Source organism: Mustela putorius, unplaced genomic scaffold (genome assembly GCF_011764305.1).
Source record: "Mustela putorius furo isolate JIRA1106 unplaced genomic scaffold, ASM1176430v1.1 tig00000196_pilon_pilon_pilon, whole genome shotgun sequence".
NCBI classification, from domain to species: domain Eukaryota; kingdom Metazoa; phylum Chordata; class Mammalia; order Carnivora; family Mustelidae; genus Mustela; species Mustela putorius.
Window position 1 is genome coordinate 6,652,564 of NW_025421310.1, and position 17,169 is coordinate 6,669,732.

Here is a 17,169-nt window from a genome sequence, read left to right on the forward strand (position 1 = left end):
TTCACAGAGAGCCCAATGTGGGGCTCCATCCCAGGACCCTGGGATCATGACCTGAGCCAAAGGCAGAGGCTTTAACCCACTGAGCTCCCAGGCACCCCGAGACTACCAGTTTAAAATGGTTTTTTAGGGAGGAGTCAAGATGGCGGAGAAGTAGCAAGCTGAGACTGCTTCAGCTAGCCGGAGATCAGCTAGATAGCTTATCTAAAGATTGCAAACACCTGAAAATCCATCGGCAGATCGAAGAGAAGAACAGCAATTCTGGAAACAGAAAAACAACCACTTTCTGAAAGGTAGGACCGGCGGAGAAGTGAATCCAAAGCGACGGGAAGATAGACCCCGGGGGGAGGGGCCGGCTCCCGGCAAGCGGCGGAGCAACCGCGCACAAAATCAGGACTTTTAAAAGTCTGTTCCGCTGAGGGACATCGCTCCAGAGGCTAAACCGGGGCGAAGCCCACGCGGGGTCAGCGTGGCCTCAGGTCCCGCAGGGTCACAGAAGGATCGGGGGTGTCTGAGTGTCGCAGAGCTTGCGGGTATTGGAACGGGAAAGCCGGCTACAGAGGCAGAGCTGACAGTAAGCTCGCAGCTCCGTGTTACCTTGAACCTGTCGCAGGCTCGGTGAGCTCGGAGCGCGGCCGGAGGTCAGGCAGACGGGAGTAACTGGGCGCTGTTCTCTGAGGGTGCACTGAGGAGTGGGGCCCTGGGCTCTCGGCTCCTCCAGGCCGGAGACCAGGAGGCCGCCATTTGTATTCCCGTCCTCTGGAACTCTACGGAAAGCGCTCAGGGAACAAAAGCTCCTGAAAGCAAACCCGAGCGGATTACTCACCCAGGCCCCGGGTAAGGGCGGTGTAATTCCGCCTGGGGCAAAGACACTTGAGAATCACTACAACAGGCCCCTCCCCCAGAAGATCAACAAGAAATCCAGCCGAGACCAAGTTCACCTACCAAGGAGTGCGGTTTCAATACCAAGGAGAGCAGCAGAATTCCAGAGGAGGAGAAAGCCAAGCACGAAACTCATGGCTTTTTTCCTGTGATTTTTTTTAGTCTTGCAGTTAATTTAATTTTTTCTTTTTCATTTTTTTTTTTTTCTCGCCTTCGGGTAAAATTTTTTTTTTTAACTGTTACCTTTTTTTTTTTTTAACGATTTTTTTTTACTAGTTTATCTAATATATATATATATATATATTTACATTTTTCTTAGGTGTTTTCTTTTTTTAAAAAATTCTTTTCTTTTTTTTTTTTTTTTTTTTTTTTTTTTTTTTTTTTTTTTTCTTTTCTTTTTGTTTTTTTTTTTTTTCTTTCTTCCTTTTTGAACCTCTTTTTATCCCCTTTCTCCCCACTCACGATTTTGGATCTCTTCTAATTTGGTTAAAGCATATTTTCCTGGGGTTGTTGCCACCCTTTTAGTATTTTACTTCCCCCTTCATTTACTCTTATCTGGACAAAATGACAAGACGTAAAAATTCAACACAAAAAAAAGAACAAGAGGCAGTACCGAAGGCTAGGGACCTAATCAATACAGACATTGGTAATATGTCAGATCTAGAGTTCAGAATGACAATTCTCAAGGTTCTAGCCGGGCTCGAAAAAGGCATGGAAGATATTAGAGAAACCCTCTCGAGAGATATAAAAGCCCTTTCTGGAGAAATAAAAGAACTAAAATCTAACCAAGGTGAAATCAAAAAAGCTATTAATGAGGTGCAATCAAAAATGGAAGCTCTAACTGCTAGGATAAATGAGGCAGAAGAAAGAATTAGTGATATAGAAGACCAAATGACAGAGAATAAAGAAGCTGAGCAAAAGAGGGACAAACAGCTACTGGACCATGAGGGGGGAGAATTCGAGAGATAAGTGACACCATAAGACGAAACAACATTAGAATAATTGGGATTCCAGAAGAAGAAGAAAGTGAGAGGGGAGCAGAAGGTATACTGGAGAGAATTATTGGGGGGAATTTCCCCAATATGGCAAAGGGAACGAGCATCAAAATTCAGGAGGTTCAGAGAATGCCCCTCAAAATCAATAAGAATAGGCCCACACCCCGTCACCTAATAGTAAAATTTACAAGTCTCAATGACAAAGAGAAAATCCTGAAAGCAGCCCGGGAAAAGAAGTCTGTAACATACAATGGTAAAAATATTAGATTGGCAGCTGACTTATCCACAGAGACCTGGCAGGCCAGAAAGAGCTGGCATGATATTTTCAGAGCACTAAACGAGAAAAACATGCAGCCAAGAATACTATATCCAGCTAGGCTATCATTGAAAATAGAAGGAGAGATTAAAAGCTTCCAGGACAAACAACAACTGAAAGAATTTGCAAATACCAAACCAGCTCTACAGGAAATATTGAAAGGGGTCCTCTAAGCAAAGAGAGAGCCTACAAGTGGTAGATCAGAAAGGAACAGAGACCATATACAGTAACAGTCACCTTACAGGCAATACAATGGCACTAAATTCATATCTCTCAATAGTTACCCTGAATGTGAATGGGCTAAATGCCCCTGTCAAAAGACACAGGGTATCAGAATGGATAAAAAAAAACAAAACCCATCTATATGTTGCCTCCAAGAAACACATTTTAAGCCCGAAGACACCTCCAGATTTAAAGTGAGGGGATGGAAAAGAATTTACCATGCTAATGGACATCAGAAGAAAGCAGGAGTGGCAATCCTTATATCAGATCAATTAGATTTTAAGCCTAAGACTATAATAAGAGATGAGGAAGGACACTATATCATACTCAAAGGGTCTGTCCAACAAGAAGATTTAACAATTTTAAATATCTATGCCCCCAATGTGGGAGCAGCCAACTATATAAACCAATTAATAACAAAATCAAAGAAAACACATCAACCATAATACAATAATAGTAGGGGACTTTAACACTCCCCTCACTGAAATGGACAGGTCATCCAAGCAAAAGATCAGCAAGGAAATAAAGGCCTTAAACGACACACTGGACCAGATGGACATCACAGATATATTCAGAATATTTCATCCCAAAGCAACAGAATACACATTCTTCTCTAGTGCACATGGAACATTCTCCAGAATAGATCACATCCTCGGTCCTAAATCAGGACTCAACCGGTATCAAAAGATTGGGATCATTCCCTGCATATTTTCAGACCACAATGCTCTAAAGCTAGAACTCAACCACAAAAGGAAGTTTGGAAAGAACCCAAATACATGGAGACTAAACAGTATCCTTCTAAAGAATGAATGGGTCAACCGGGAAATTAAAGAAGAATTGAAAAAAATCATGGAAACAAATGATAATGAAAATACAACGGTTCAAAATCTGTGGGACACAACAAAGTCAGTCCTGAGAGGAAAATATATAGCGGTACAAGCCTTTCTCAAGAAACAAGAAAGGTCTCAGGTACACAACCTAACCCTACACCTAAAGGAGCTGGAGAAAGAACAAGAAAGAAACCCTAAGCCCAGCAGGAGAAGAGAAATCATAAAGATCAGAGCAGAAATCAATGAAATAGAAACCAAAAAAACAATAGAGCAAATCAACGAAACTAGGAGCTGGTTCTTTGAAAGAATTAATAAAATTGATAAACCCCTGGCCCGACTTATCAAAAAGAAAAGAGAAAGGACCCAAATAAATAAAATCATGAATGAAAGAGGAGAGATCACAACTAACACCAAAGAAATACAAACTATTATAAGAACATACTATGAGCAACTCTACGGCAATAAATTTGACAATCTGGAAGAAATGGATGCATTCCTAGAAACATATAAACTACCACAACTGAACCAGGAAGAAATAGAAAGCCTGAACAGACCCATAACCAGTAAGGAGATTGAAACAGTCATTAAAAATCTCCAAACAAACAAAAGCCCAGGGCCAGACGGCTTCCCGGGGGAATTCTACCAAACATTTAAAGAAGAACTAATTCCTATTCTCCTGAAACTGTTCCAAAAAATAGAAATGGAAGGAAAACTTCCAAACTCATTTTATGAGGCCAGCATCACCTTGATCCCAAAACCAGACAAGGATCCCACCAAAAAAGAGAGCTATAGACCGATATCCTTGATGAACACAGATGCGAAAATACTCAACAAAATACTAGCCAATAGGATTCAACAGTACATTAAAAAGATTATTCACCACGACCAAGTGGGATTTATTCCAGGGCTGCAAGGTTGGTTCAACATCCGCAAATCAGTCAATGTGATACAACACATCAATAAAAGTAAGAACAAGAACCATATGATACTCTCAATAGATGCTGAAAAAGCATTTGACAAAGTACAACATCCCTTCCTGATCAAAACTCTTCAAAGTGTAGGGATAGAGGGCACATACCTCAATATCATCAAAGCCATCTATGAAAAAACCCACCGCAAATATCATTCTCAATGGAGAAAAACTGAAAGCTTTTCCGCTAAGGTCAGGAACACGGCAGGGATGTCCATTATCACCACTGCTATTCAACATCGTACTAGAGGTCCTAGCCTCAGCAATCAGACAACAAAAGGAAATTAAAGGCATCCAAATCGGCAAAGAAGAAGTCAAATTATCACTCTTCGCAGATGATATGATACTATATGTGGAAAACCCAAAAGACTCCACTCCAAAACTGCTAGAACTTATACAGGAATTCAGTAAAGTGTCAGGATATAAAATCAATGCACAGAAATCAGTTGCATTTCTCTACACCAACAGCAAGACAGAGAAGAAAGAGATATTAAGGAGTCAATCCCATTTACAATTGCATCCAAAACCATAAGATACCTAGGAATAAACCTAACCAAAGAGACACAGAATCTATACTCAGAAAACTATAAAGTACTCATGAAAGAAATTGAGGAAGACACAAAGAAATGGAAAAATGTTCCATGCTCCTGGATTGGAAGAATAAATATTGTGAAAATGTCTATGCTACCTAAAGCAATCTACACATTTAATGCAATTCCTATCAAAGTACCACCCATCTTTTTCAAAGAAATGGAACAAATAATTCTAAAATTTATATGGAACCAGAAAAGACCTCGAATAGCCAAAGGGATATTGAAAAAGAAAGCCAACGTTGGTGGCATCACAATTCCGGACTTCAAGCTCTATTACAAAGCTGTCATCATCAAGACAGCATGGTACTGGCACAAAAACAGACACATAGATCAATGGAACAGAATAGAGAGCCCAGAAATAGACCCTCAAATCTATGGTCAACTAATCTTTGACAAAGCAGGAAAGAATGTCCAATGGAAAAAAGACAGCCTTTTCAATAAATGGTGCTGGGAAAATTGGACAGCCACATGCAGAAAAATGAAATTGGACCATTTCCTTACACCACACACAAAAAATAGACTCAAAATGGATGAAGGACCTCAATGTACGAAAGGAATCCATCAAAATCCTTGAGAACACGGGCAGCAACCTCTTCGACCTCTGCCGCAGCAGCAACATCTTCCTAGGAACAACGCAAAAGGCAAGGGAAGCAAGGGAAAAAATGAACTACTGGGATTTCATCAAGATCAAAAGCTTTTGCACAGCAAAGGAAACAGTTAACAAAATCAAAAGACAACTGACAGAATGGGAGAAGATATTTGCAAACGACATATCAGATAAAGGACTAGTGTCCAGAATCTATAAAGAACTTAGCAAACTCAACACCCAAAGAACAAATAATCCAATCAAGAAATGGGCAGAAGACATGAACAGACATTTCTGCAAAGAAGACATCCAGATGGCGAACAGACACATGAAAAAGTGCTCCATATCACTCGGCATCAGGGAAATACAAATCAAAACCACAATGAGATATCACCTCACACCAGTCAGAATGGCTAAAATCAACAAGTCAGGAAATGACAGATGCTGGCGAGGATGCGGAGAAAGGGGAACCCTCCTACACTGTTGGTGGGAATGCAAGCTGGTGCAGCCACTCTGGAAAACAGCATGGAGGTTCCTCAAAATGTTGAAAATAGAACTGCCCTATGACCCAGCAATTGCACTATTGGGTATTTACCCTAAAGATACAAATGTAATGATCCAAAGGGACACATGCACCCGAATGTTTATAGCAGCAATGTCCACAATAGCCAAACTATGGAAAGAACCTAGATGTCCATCAACAGATGAATGGATCAAGAAGATGTGGTATATATACACAATGGAATACTATGCAGCCATCAAAAGAAATGAAATCTTGCCATTTGCAACAACGTGGATGGAACTAGAGCGTATCATGCTTAGCGAAATAAGTCAAGCAGAGAAAGACAACTATCATATGATCTCCCTGATATGAGGAAGTGGTGATGCAACATGGAGGCTTAAGTGGGTAGAAGAAGAATAAATGAAACAAGATGGGATTGGGATGGAGACAAACCATAAGTGACTCTTAATCTCATAAAACAAACTGAGGGTTGCTGGGGGGAGGGGGTTTGGGAGAAGGGGGTGGGATTATGGACATTGGGGAGGGTATGTGATTTGGTGAGTGCTGTGAAGTGTGTAAACCTGGTGATTCACAGACCTGTACCCCTGGGGATAAAAATATATGTTTATAAAAAATAAAAAATTTAAAAAAAAACTGAAACTAAAAATGAAAAAAAAAAAAATGGTTTTTTATACCTTTCAGTTTCACTGTGAAAGCACAATGAAAATACATACAGATGACACAAAAGTCCAGGAGAATGGTACCAAAACATGTTATGGGTATAACACTGCAAGTAAGGATAAAGTATACCTGAACTTGAGACACAGGTAGGAAGTGTGTTTTTTTTTTAGATTTTATTTATTTAATTGACAGACAGAGATTACAAGTAGGCAGAGAGGCAGGCAGAGAGAGAGGAGGAAGTCGACTTCCCATGGAGCAGAGAGCCCAATGTGGAGCTCAATCCCAGAACCCTGGGATCATGTCCCTAGCCGAAGGCAGAGGCTTTAACCCACTGAGCCACCCAGGTGCCCCAGGAAGTGTTTCAAAATTACTTTTCAAAAGTATCTCTCATGAAAGGAGAATAAAAATCCACCAGTAAATAGATGATGAAATTATTTCTATTATGACAACTCATGTAGGCATGGTACAGTATACATGGACCACTAACCTGTGAAAGAAATACACAAGATGAGTCACAAAGTATGTATGGGTGATATTGATACAGACAAATAAAAAATGTTCTTGGAAAAGGGCAAAAAGTGGATTTATATTTGAGTAAATGCACATTGTCTTCAAATCTAGACTTAAAAATTGTTATCCTATATCAAGACACACAGTTAATAAGGAAACCAGAAGTAACTAATGTTCTGGAGAATCCCAGACAAAAGGAAGTGCATGATTATGGAATTGCAAAGCCAGAGTAAGACCAAATTGAACCCAAATTTCTACATTTAAAAACATGAATTATTTAGTAAGAAAACTACCATATAAACATAATTTTAAACTATGACTGTGTATGCAAGAAAAACAAGCATGTGAATTACTGACAGGCCATCACTGACAAATTTTAAGTTCATTAAAATTCACCAAAAAAAAAAAAAAGTCTAATGATAATTTTACAAATAAGCACTTAAAAGACTTGCAAAAAATGTATCATGTTATTAATATATTCCTTCTTTTATCTGAATGTAAGATATAACTCATTCCTTTTTTTTTTCTTAGAACCAAGCAAATTAAATCCTTTCATTTCTATTTTTTTAAATACTTTACTTTTTTGACAGAGCCTACAAGCTGGGGTGGGGGGTGGCACACAGAGGGAGTGGGAGAAGTAGACTCCCCGCTTAGCAGGATTCAGATCTGGGGCTCAATTCCAGAAACCTTAGATCATGGCAGGAAGTGAAGGCAGATGCTTAATTAACTGAGTCCCCCAGACACCTTAATCTGTTCATTTCTAAATGAACACCAACAATGTGTAAAATATCCCGACAACTTCATAAAACATAAATATTTTGGATGAAATTCAGATACATTCTGAGAAAAGTACTTCTTTAATTTTTAGTGAAGTAAAAAATTTATGAATGAAAGTTTTTCCTTAAATATGGAGATTTTACTAATTACCTCACTTCTTATAAAGCACATGCCTATGTCCTATCAGAGCTTTTGATCTAAAAAAAAAAATGAGGACTCTTATATACAACTATTTAGAAAATGAAAACCCATAGGAAAAAGTCACAGGAGCTTCATGCAAGACAGAATTATGAACTGATGAAATTTTTAATAAGGTAGCAACTGAGACTTTATTAGTATATGTGCTGCCGAAGCGAGCACGCAATTGAGACTTTATTAAAGGCTACAACTTGTGAGATCCAAATGTTCTAGGTCCCCCATGGCATTCATTTAGGTAGGAATTCTATGTTATTTCAACACTGAGGAATGGAACAGAGTGGAAATTGCTGTATTAGTTAATATTTAAAAAAAACAACTTTTTAAAAATGACCTTATTTATTTGACAGAGAGAAAGATAATGAGAGAGGGAACACAAGCAGGGGGAGTAGGAGAGGGAGAAGCTAGCCTCCCACAGAGGAGCAGGGAGCTTGATGTGGGGCTTGATTCCAGGACTCTGGGATCATGACCTAAGCCAAAGGCAGACACCCAACCACTGAGCCACCCAGGCGCCCAAAAAAACTTCTGAAGGGAAAGAAAGCATTAGATTTTCTCATATCAGGGAAGCACTTTGTTATCTGATGAAGTTACTGAGTCTCAGTTTTGTAGAGTTCAGATTATAGCCTCCATAACATTGGAAAGCATAAACCAGAAAACATGTGCTATCTGTCTCCACTGTTCCTAGATTTCTGCACTAAACTAAACTAAGCTAAACTAGCTAAACTAATTAACTTTCTGCACTAAACTAAACCATGGCCCGACACATTTCTCAGAGGAGGGAAAACACAGCTTGCTAACGGCTAAACAGAGTTCCTCAGAAATATGGAGATTTCTGCAGGGACCTCAAGGCAATGGAAAAACTCTCAGATTATGGAGGCCCTCCTTGTGAATGTGATGGACCATGACTGGCACTGAAGGAGAATCCTTAGAGAATGACAGACCAAGAATGTTTGATGGCATCTGCCCCTCTCTAAGAAAGAGAGAAATAACACTACAGTTCTAAACTAATTTCTATTCAGAGAGCTGCTCGAACCACAGTTTAAGGTCTATCATCTTCCTTTGCATTTGGACCTCCCCTCTGTCACCCGCCTCATTCATTCCCACCCACCTGGATGGAGGATACAGTATCCTTTCTCATCACATCCCTAGGTTCTCTCTTTGGTTCCAAAAAGGAGACCAAGTCTGGCTTTGACACAATGAGACCCATTTATTAGAAAGAAAGGAAAGGTGGGGCCCCTGGGTGGCTCAATTGGTTAAGCTACTGCCTTCAGCTCAGTCATGATCCTGTAGTTCCAGATTGAGTTCTGCTCTGCAGGGAGTCTGCTTCTCCCTCTGACCCTCTCCATGCCCTTGGCTTTCTCTCTTTCTTAAAGAATGAAAGAAAAGAAAGGAAAGGAGTACTGCTAGAGATTCTAACTTTCAACTATGACTGTGCTCAGGAGAGAAGAGAGGACACTGCGAAATCAAGAACCTGTTTTCCCAAATGCTGCTGAAAAACAGCCCCTTTACAATATTAAGGAGTGATTTCCAAAGTTCACATCCTGACCTCCACTTCCAAATATGAAATACAATAATAAAGAGTAGAAATTGAAGTAGAAGATGTGGGAAGTACCCATTTTATTCCCCTCAGTATTTAGAACTGACACTCATCTACAGAAGTGATGATGTTCCCTTAAGGAAGGGAAGGTAAATCTGAAAAGGACACATCATGAAGTTGCTTCTCTACATGTAAAACGCCTACTTATTTCCCTTTCTGCCTGGATCTGAATTCCACTCATTCAAAGAGAAATCTCCAAAGAGACAGTCTTCACAGGAAGGAACAAAACCCTGAGTGGGGTGTGGGAAATCTGGAAGGAGTCTTCCTCACCCAAGAAGAGGAGGTGTCTGTAGTTCTCCAACATCACATTCCTGTACAGTTGCCGCTGAGTGTGGGTCAGGCATCCCCACTCCTCCTCAGAGAATTCTATGGCCACATCCCTGAAGGTCAGCTGTCCCTGCAATAAATACCACAGTCACCAAGTGGCCATTGACACAGTTCATGATGGTCCCTAAGATGGAAGAGGAGGTTAGTTAGTTTCCTTTATCTCATTATAGTTTAAAATCTCCACCCAAGGAGGAGCACAAACTCATTTAGGTAAAATGCAAAGCATGTAGAGAAGTGTTTTCTTGAGGCACCTGTGCCCCCTTATGTCCAGCTCTATGGAAGATGACAAGGGCCCACTTTCTAAATATCTACCCTAACCCCAAATAAAAAGAAACCATTCTCCCTTGTTCTGTAAATCTCTACTTTGGAAGTTATTTACTGTTACCTCCTTATTTGCTGCAAATTGCAGTTTTTTTTTTTTTTTTTGGTGTGACAACCCCTACCAAGTACACTTTCTGTGACTCACCAATCAGTGAACTCATGTTAGTTCGATTATACCAGGACAACTTGTTCTGGCTTAGAAGCAGATGCCCCCAAAAGCAGGGAGCCATATTTGGGACTTGATCCTTGGACTCCAGGATCATGACCTGGGCTGTCATTTATTTAACTGACCCACCCAGGCACCCAATTGATCTACCTATTTACTTTTCATGCACACATCCATACTTTGTAAAAAAGATTTTATTTATTTATTTGACAGAGGAAGGCAGAGCAAGAGAGGGAGCACAAGCAGGAGGAGTGGGAGAAGGAGAAGCAGGCTTCCCGTTGAGCAGGGAGCCCAATGTGGGGCTCGATCCCAGGACCCTAGGATCATGACATGAGCCAAAGGCAGATAACCATCTGCCAAGCCACTCAGGTGCCCCACATCTATATATTTAGAAAGTAGTTATATACACATTAAAAGTAATAGAGTAGAAAATGGCCATGGTGACTATTATGCAACATTTTCAATGACATGACATTCATAAATAGCTTTGTGAATGGTGATTTTTCTTTTATTCACATTACCAACATAAACACATAGAATGACAGAAAATAAACAACTCTATTTCTAAGTCTACAAGGTAGAGGGCTAGAAGCAAAACGTGTTTACCTGCAGCCCAGAAGGCTGACCTATAGTCTCCGTAGTTTTAGAACCATCAAATAAGGGCAAACTGCTACATTCTCAATGGATTCGTGACTGCCTATACATCTCACCTAGAGTTAATATCGAAGTGAATAAATGCTTGAGAAATCTTGCAAAAGTAGTTGTACAAGTACAAATTCAAAGAAACACTTATGATCTTATACACCCTGAACAGCCCCCTCTTCACCAAGATTTAGCACAGAACCACGAACTTCATGCAGCCAAACTGCAGCTCTTTTTGCCCATGGATCCTCTGCTACTCAAATGAACTTCCTAAGTTTTATCATACAGGCTTTCAAGAATTATTTCTTGGCCATTTTACTTGTTTATTTCTTTATTTATTAAAAAGACATTATTTGACAGACAGAGATCTGAAGTAGGCAGAAAGGCAGGCAGAGAAAGAGAAAGCCAAGCAGAGAGCCCAGATGTGGGGCTTGATCCCAGCACCCTGAGCTGAAGGCAGAGACTCTAACCCACTGAGCCACCCAGGTCCCAGTTTTTGGCCATTTTAATCCATGATTCCTCAACATGGTATTTCATTGAAAAGTTTTGTTTCAATGATCATTTGTGCTCTATTATATTTCAGGATTTTAAGACCCTCAAAATGTTAATTATGGGGATACCTGGGTAGCTCAGTGGGTTGAGCCTCTACTTTTAGTTCAGGTCATGATCACAGGGTCCTGGGATGGAGCCCTGCATCTGACTCTCTGCTCAGCAGGGATCCTGATTCCCTCTCTCTCTGCCTGCCTCTCTGCCTACTTGGGATCTCTGTCAAATAAATAAATAAATCTTTTAAAAAATGTTAATTACATGATTGTTCTCTTTTTCTGAAAACACAAAGAACTAAGCAGAAGTATATGTCCAGGGGCACCTGGGTGGCTCTGTGGGTTAAGCCTCTGCCTCCCACTAAAGTCATGATCTCAGGGTCCTGGGATTGAGCCCCACATCAGGCTCTGCTCAGCAGGGAGCCTGCTTCTCCCTCTCTCTCTGCCTGCCTCTCTGCCTACTTGTGATATATATCTCCATCAAATAAATAAATCTTAAAAAAAACCTTGTTATTGAAGAAGAAGAAGAAGAAGAAGAAGAAGAAGTAGTAGTAGTAGTGTATGTTCATGACATTAGTGTGGAAAAAAGAAAAATCAATGGGACAGAGGGCTGACTGCCTAAGAACCTCCACCCCTGGAAGTCAAATATATCAACTACACAAAGGTGAGAGCTCTCCCTGTTCAGTGCAAACAGGGATGTGGGACAGGAGCCAATGCAAGAAAGAATTCTTGAGATCTTTTTTTGATGTGAAATGTTGGGGTTCAGGAGTGAATGATGAAGAAATAATTGAGATGTGTGGGAGGCCACTGTAAGGCTTGAGAAGAGAACCAAACCAGGCCCTGACTTGTGCCTCCTTTAAAGGCTGAATAGCCAAACAAAAGGCTTAGGTCGATAAAGTCGAGTAGCACTGAGAAAGGGTCTGTGCTATGTGTTCATTGTTCTCCTACATGACTTCCCACACATTTGCTAGTCAGATGGAGACGATTTGGCTAGGGTCAGAAATTCTTGGCTGGTCCTTGCTGTCCTTGCACAAGCTATAGACTACACCACTGTAAGACTGTGCTGTGCTTACACAAACTAGGTCTTGAGTGGCCTTGAAGTCAGTACATCTGGTGCTAGAAGATCTGCTATTGATGTTTAGGAAATAGATAATGGGAAAGCTTGAAGGATTTTCTGTGCTTGTTGCAAACTCTTTAGTAATCAGCTAAAAATAGATACTTTTCTTATGATTGTTTCTGTTAGCTCTATAATGCCTCACAGCCTTGAATAAAATCGGCACTGTTGGACACCCTCCTTGGTGCTCCTCCTGCCCCCATCTGGCTCTTAATTTCTTTTCACCATCCTCTTACACTCATGTTCCTGGTTGATTTGTCGTGCTGGACATGGCAGAGATGTCTTTGGTGCAAAAAAGTGGTATTGGGGAGAGGACCTGTGGGTAGAAAGAACTATATGGGTTTGTGAGCAGTGAATGATGATGTATGATCAGTGTGGGAGGGGGTTGAGGGAGCAACAGAAGTCTCTAATGAATTTGGAAGCAAGGTTTCCAGGACCTTGGAGGTGGTGTCATCACGAGGTCACATATGACTATCTTGTAAAACCTTAGTCATAGACCATTCAGATATCTATCAGTGGGCTATATACTTGGGGGATGATTGCCAACATATATTTAGGGGGTAGAGATAAAGACAATTTTCAAAGGGATCATCCTATGTTAAAGAGGACTTACAGGATTCTAGAGGTCTGGCTCATGTCAAGCTAAGGTTACTTTTTGCCTCCAACAAAACAACATTGCTCCCTTTGTGAACTCCTTGAGGAATGGCACACTGTGTCTGTTTCAAGAATTTATCAATGGGCTACAAGTAAAAGGAAATTTTATCTACACTTCTTTAATTTTGTTCTTTTCCTCAGAGAATACAAGAAAGGCACATCTGGGTGGCTCAGTTAACTGTCCGCCTTCAGGTAAAATTGTGATCCCAGGGTTCTGGGATTGAGCCCCATATCTACCTCCCTGGTCACCCTCCACCACTGCTCATTTTCTATCTTTATCAAATAATAAATGTCACCTTTTTAAAGTTATTTTTAAAGTTATGTTATTATTATTGACAGAGGGAGAGACAGCAAGAGAGGGAACACAAGCAGGGGGAGAGGGAGAGGCAGAAGCACACTCCCCGCTATGCAGAGAGCCAGATGCAGGGCTCCATCCCAGGACCGTGGGATCCTGACCTGAGCCAAAGGCAGATGCTTAACCCAGAGAGCCACCAAGGTGCCCCAGCAAATATAATCTTTAAAAAAGGGAAAAAAAAAAATGGCACACCTGGGTGACTCAGTGGGTTAAAGCATCTGCCTTCGGCTCAGGTCATGATTCCAGGGTCCTGGGATTGAGCCCCGCATTGGGCTCTCTGCTCAGCGGGGAGCCTGCTTCCCCCTCTCTCTGCCTGCCTCTCTGCCTACTTGTGATCTCTGTCAAATAAATACATAAAATCTAAAAAAGAAAACAAAACAAAACAAAAAAAGAAACACAACAGCTTGTGCCTGTCCCCAGCGCTGCCATGGCCAGTGCCAATGGCCTTTCTCCTCCGCCCACCTGCCCAGCCCCCCTACCCGGCCCTGGGCCAGGGCCAGAATGGGGGCAGGTTGCTCCAGCTGCAGGCAGCTTTGTGCTGCTGGAGGCAGGTAAGGCTGCCTCTTGCTCAGAGGAGCTCCTGGCCCAAGGCTGAGGAGGGAGCTCCTGAGGGCACCGTCAGACCTCCTCTCAATGGCACCCCAGCCGGCTCCATTTTGTGCGGTGAGCTGGGTGGGAGACCCTGGCCTGGACCCAATTCCCAACCCGGGACTCTTAGCAAGGCTGGTGCACAGAGTCAGGGTGGGGGTGTGGGGGCTCCCAACAGCTAGCAAGGGCATGGCAGGGCCAGGTATCTTTGCCCCAGTGCCCTGGGGGCGGGGGGTAGATGCCCGACAGGTGTTGCATACTGGCCTGGGGCCTGGGTCAAGGAGTAGGATGATGCAGGCCACGGTGGGTCGCAGCTCGGCACGGTGGGCCGCAGCGCACCCGGGTAGGACTGACAGTCAGCCCACCGGGGCGGTGGGGCTAGGGCCAACCTGCGAACCTGCCTGGGTAGGAACGGAGGTGCCCGAGAGGAAGGAGTAGATTTGGTCTCCCCACAGTCTGGTTTATACGTAAAGAATGCAGCCATCTGGCAGCTTGTGGTCCCTGGACTTGCCTCAAAGGTTGAAGTTGGGTAAAGACCAGACCCCTTTTTATTTATTTATTTATTTTTTAAAAAAAATTTATAAAGATTATTTATTTATTTATTTATTTGACATACAGAGATTACAAGTAGGCAGAGAGTCAGGCAGAGAGAGAGGGGGAAGCAGGCTCCTTGCTGAGCAGAGATCCCAATGTAGGGCTCTACCCCAGGACCCTGTGATCATGACCTGAGTTGAAAGCAGAGGCTTTAACCCACTGAGCCACCCAGGTGCCCCCAGACCCCTTTTTAGGAAGGTGTTTCTGAACACCACTGACAACACGGTTCTCACAGTATTTCATGACAACCAATGGCGATAGCGCTAGGACAGATGCTTCTCTAATAGGCACAGCTGTGCACATGGGAGGAAGCCACTATGTGATTCAGACTCATGATGACAATGAGCACAGCATGAATGATCCTGAAGACAAAAATGGCTCAAAAAACAGTTTCAGAGAACACGATACCTATCTTCCAACTGCAAATGTAGCAAGGATAATGAAAATGTCATACCTCAAATGGAAAAGACTGTAAAATGCTAAGGACGGTGTTCAAGAATGAGTAGTGAGCTCATCAGCTTTATAACATCTGAAGCAAATGAAAGATGCCATCAAGAGAAACAGAGGACAATCAAGGGAGAAGATATTCTTTTTGTCATGCTGACCTCAGGCTGTGACAGTTATGTTGAACTTCTTAAAATTATCCTTTCAGAAATTCAGAGAAGCTATGAAAGGAGAGAAAGGAGTTGGTGGAAGAGTCATAGCTACAGATGGACTAAGTGAAGAACTTACAGAAACTCAACAACAAAGTGTTATGGTCAATACAACATATTTTTGGTGTTCAACAAATTTAGTTTTCAGGGTCTGAAGAAATGGTAGCATGGGGTGGAGAGAAGCTTAAGTCTGTATGATTCTGGAAACAGACATTAGATGGAAGTGACTGGGGAAAGAGCGCTCTTTGTACATTAAATAGCTGTAATATACCTTCCTAATGCTTGACTGAGGGCTTAATTCTGACTTGAGATGCTTTTTCCTGAATGATTTTAAAGAAAAATTTGGATTTTAAAGGTATTAAAATATTTTTGTTTCACAGGAGTTTGTTGCTCTGTAGGACTCCTATATACATTATACATTGCAATTTATTACTGTCAGATTTGTAGAAAGTTTCTTATTTTCATTGAAGCATGTTATTTTTGTAATTCAAGTCATCAGCTGGGTTAATTTATGGTATTTGCCGTTTTGATAAAATATAAGGGTAGAGTGAAAAGAAAGAAAGACTCCAAGCAAAAGAAACTCAGGAGAAAGAAGTTTCCATCTGAAATGTGATGGTTTCTGCATATCTCTCTGTACACCTACAGTCTGTACAAATGTAAGATGGGGAATATGAACACTATAGGGAAGGAATCTAGCAAAAAGCAGGAAGCCAATAAAAGCAGTTAACATTAGGTGTATGCCAACAAATTGATCTCAGTGCCCAAGACACACCAAAGGACATGCTGTATCACTGGTGTTTTCTTCTGGTCTGAGAACAGTAATGCAGACTAGAAATCTAATTATGAAAATACAGTGGATACAAACAAAGTTAAATACCTATAGTTTCTATTGAGGCTGCTTTTAGGTAAGCAGACTTGATCAAAGGAATGGAGAAAGGGCCCCAAGCACCCCTATGGCTGAATACAGACAGGCCCATCAGGGGACCCACCTCAAAGTAACCATGGGCCCTAACCAACCACCGGGCTACTGAAGATGGGGTACAGTGACCAGAAAAGGGAAAATTGAATAAGCTCCCATAACCCTCACCTTCCCCCTTTAAACACAGCCCCCACCACTGTCTCCTTACAGACAGTCTCTCCTCTGCTGTCCTGCCTGCTGCTCTCTTGCAGTGTATTCAATAAGCTTCTCATACCTTTGTTCTTCCTCAGGTGAATTCTTCTCAGTGCCCACTTGACTGGCTTCCACCCATTCATGGACCCACATTTGGGGTCCCCATCTGATTCTCAGAGATACCACATTTAGACACCACAGTTTCCATGTACTCTAATACCTACTGTATTTTTTTTTTAATTTAAATGTCTATTTTTATTTAAAGATTTATATTTTAGAAGGAGGAGGGGAGGGCCAGAAGTAGAGGGAGAGAATCTCAAAGAGACTCCCCACTGAGCAGGGAACCAGAAGCAGGTCTCATTCTAGGATCTGGAGATCATGACCTGAACTGAAATCAATAGTCCAGTGCGTGACTGACTGAGCCACCCAGGCAAACCTCTAGTGTATTC

General features: G+C 41.7%; 1 pseudogene; it reads left to right on the forward strand.

Moving 5' to 3' along the window:
* Positions 1 to 15,197: 15,197 nt before the first annotated feature.
* On the forward strand, positions 15,198 to 15,807 carry LOC101686375 (annotated as a pseudogene).
* The last annotated feature ends 1,362 nt before the right edge of the window (positions 15,808 to 17,169 follow it).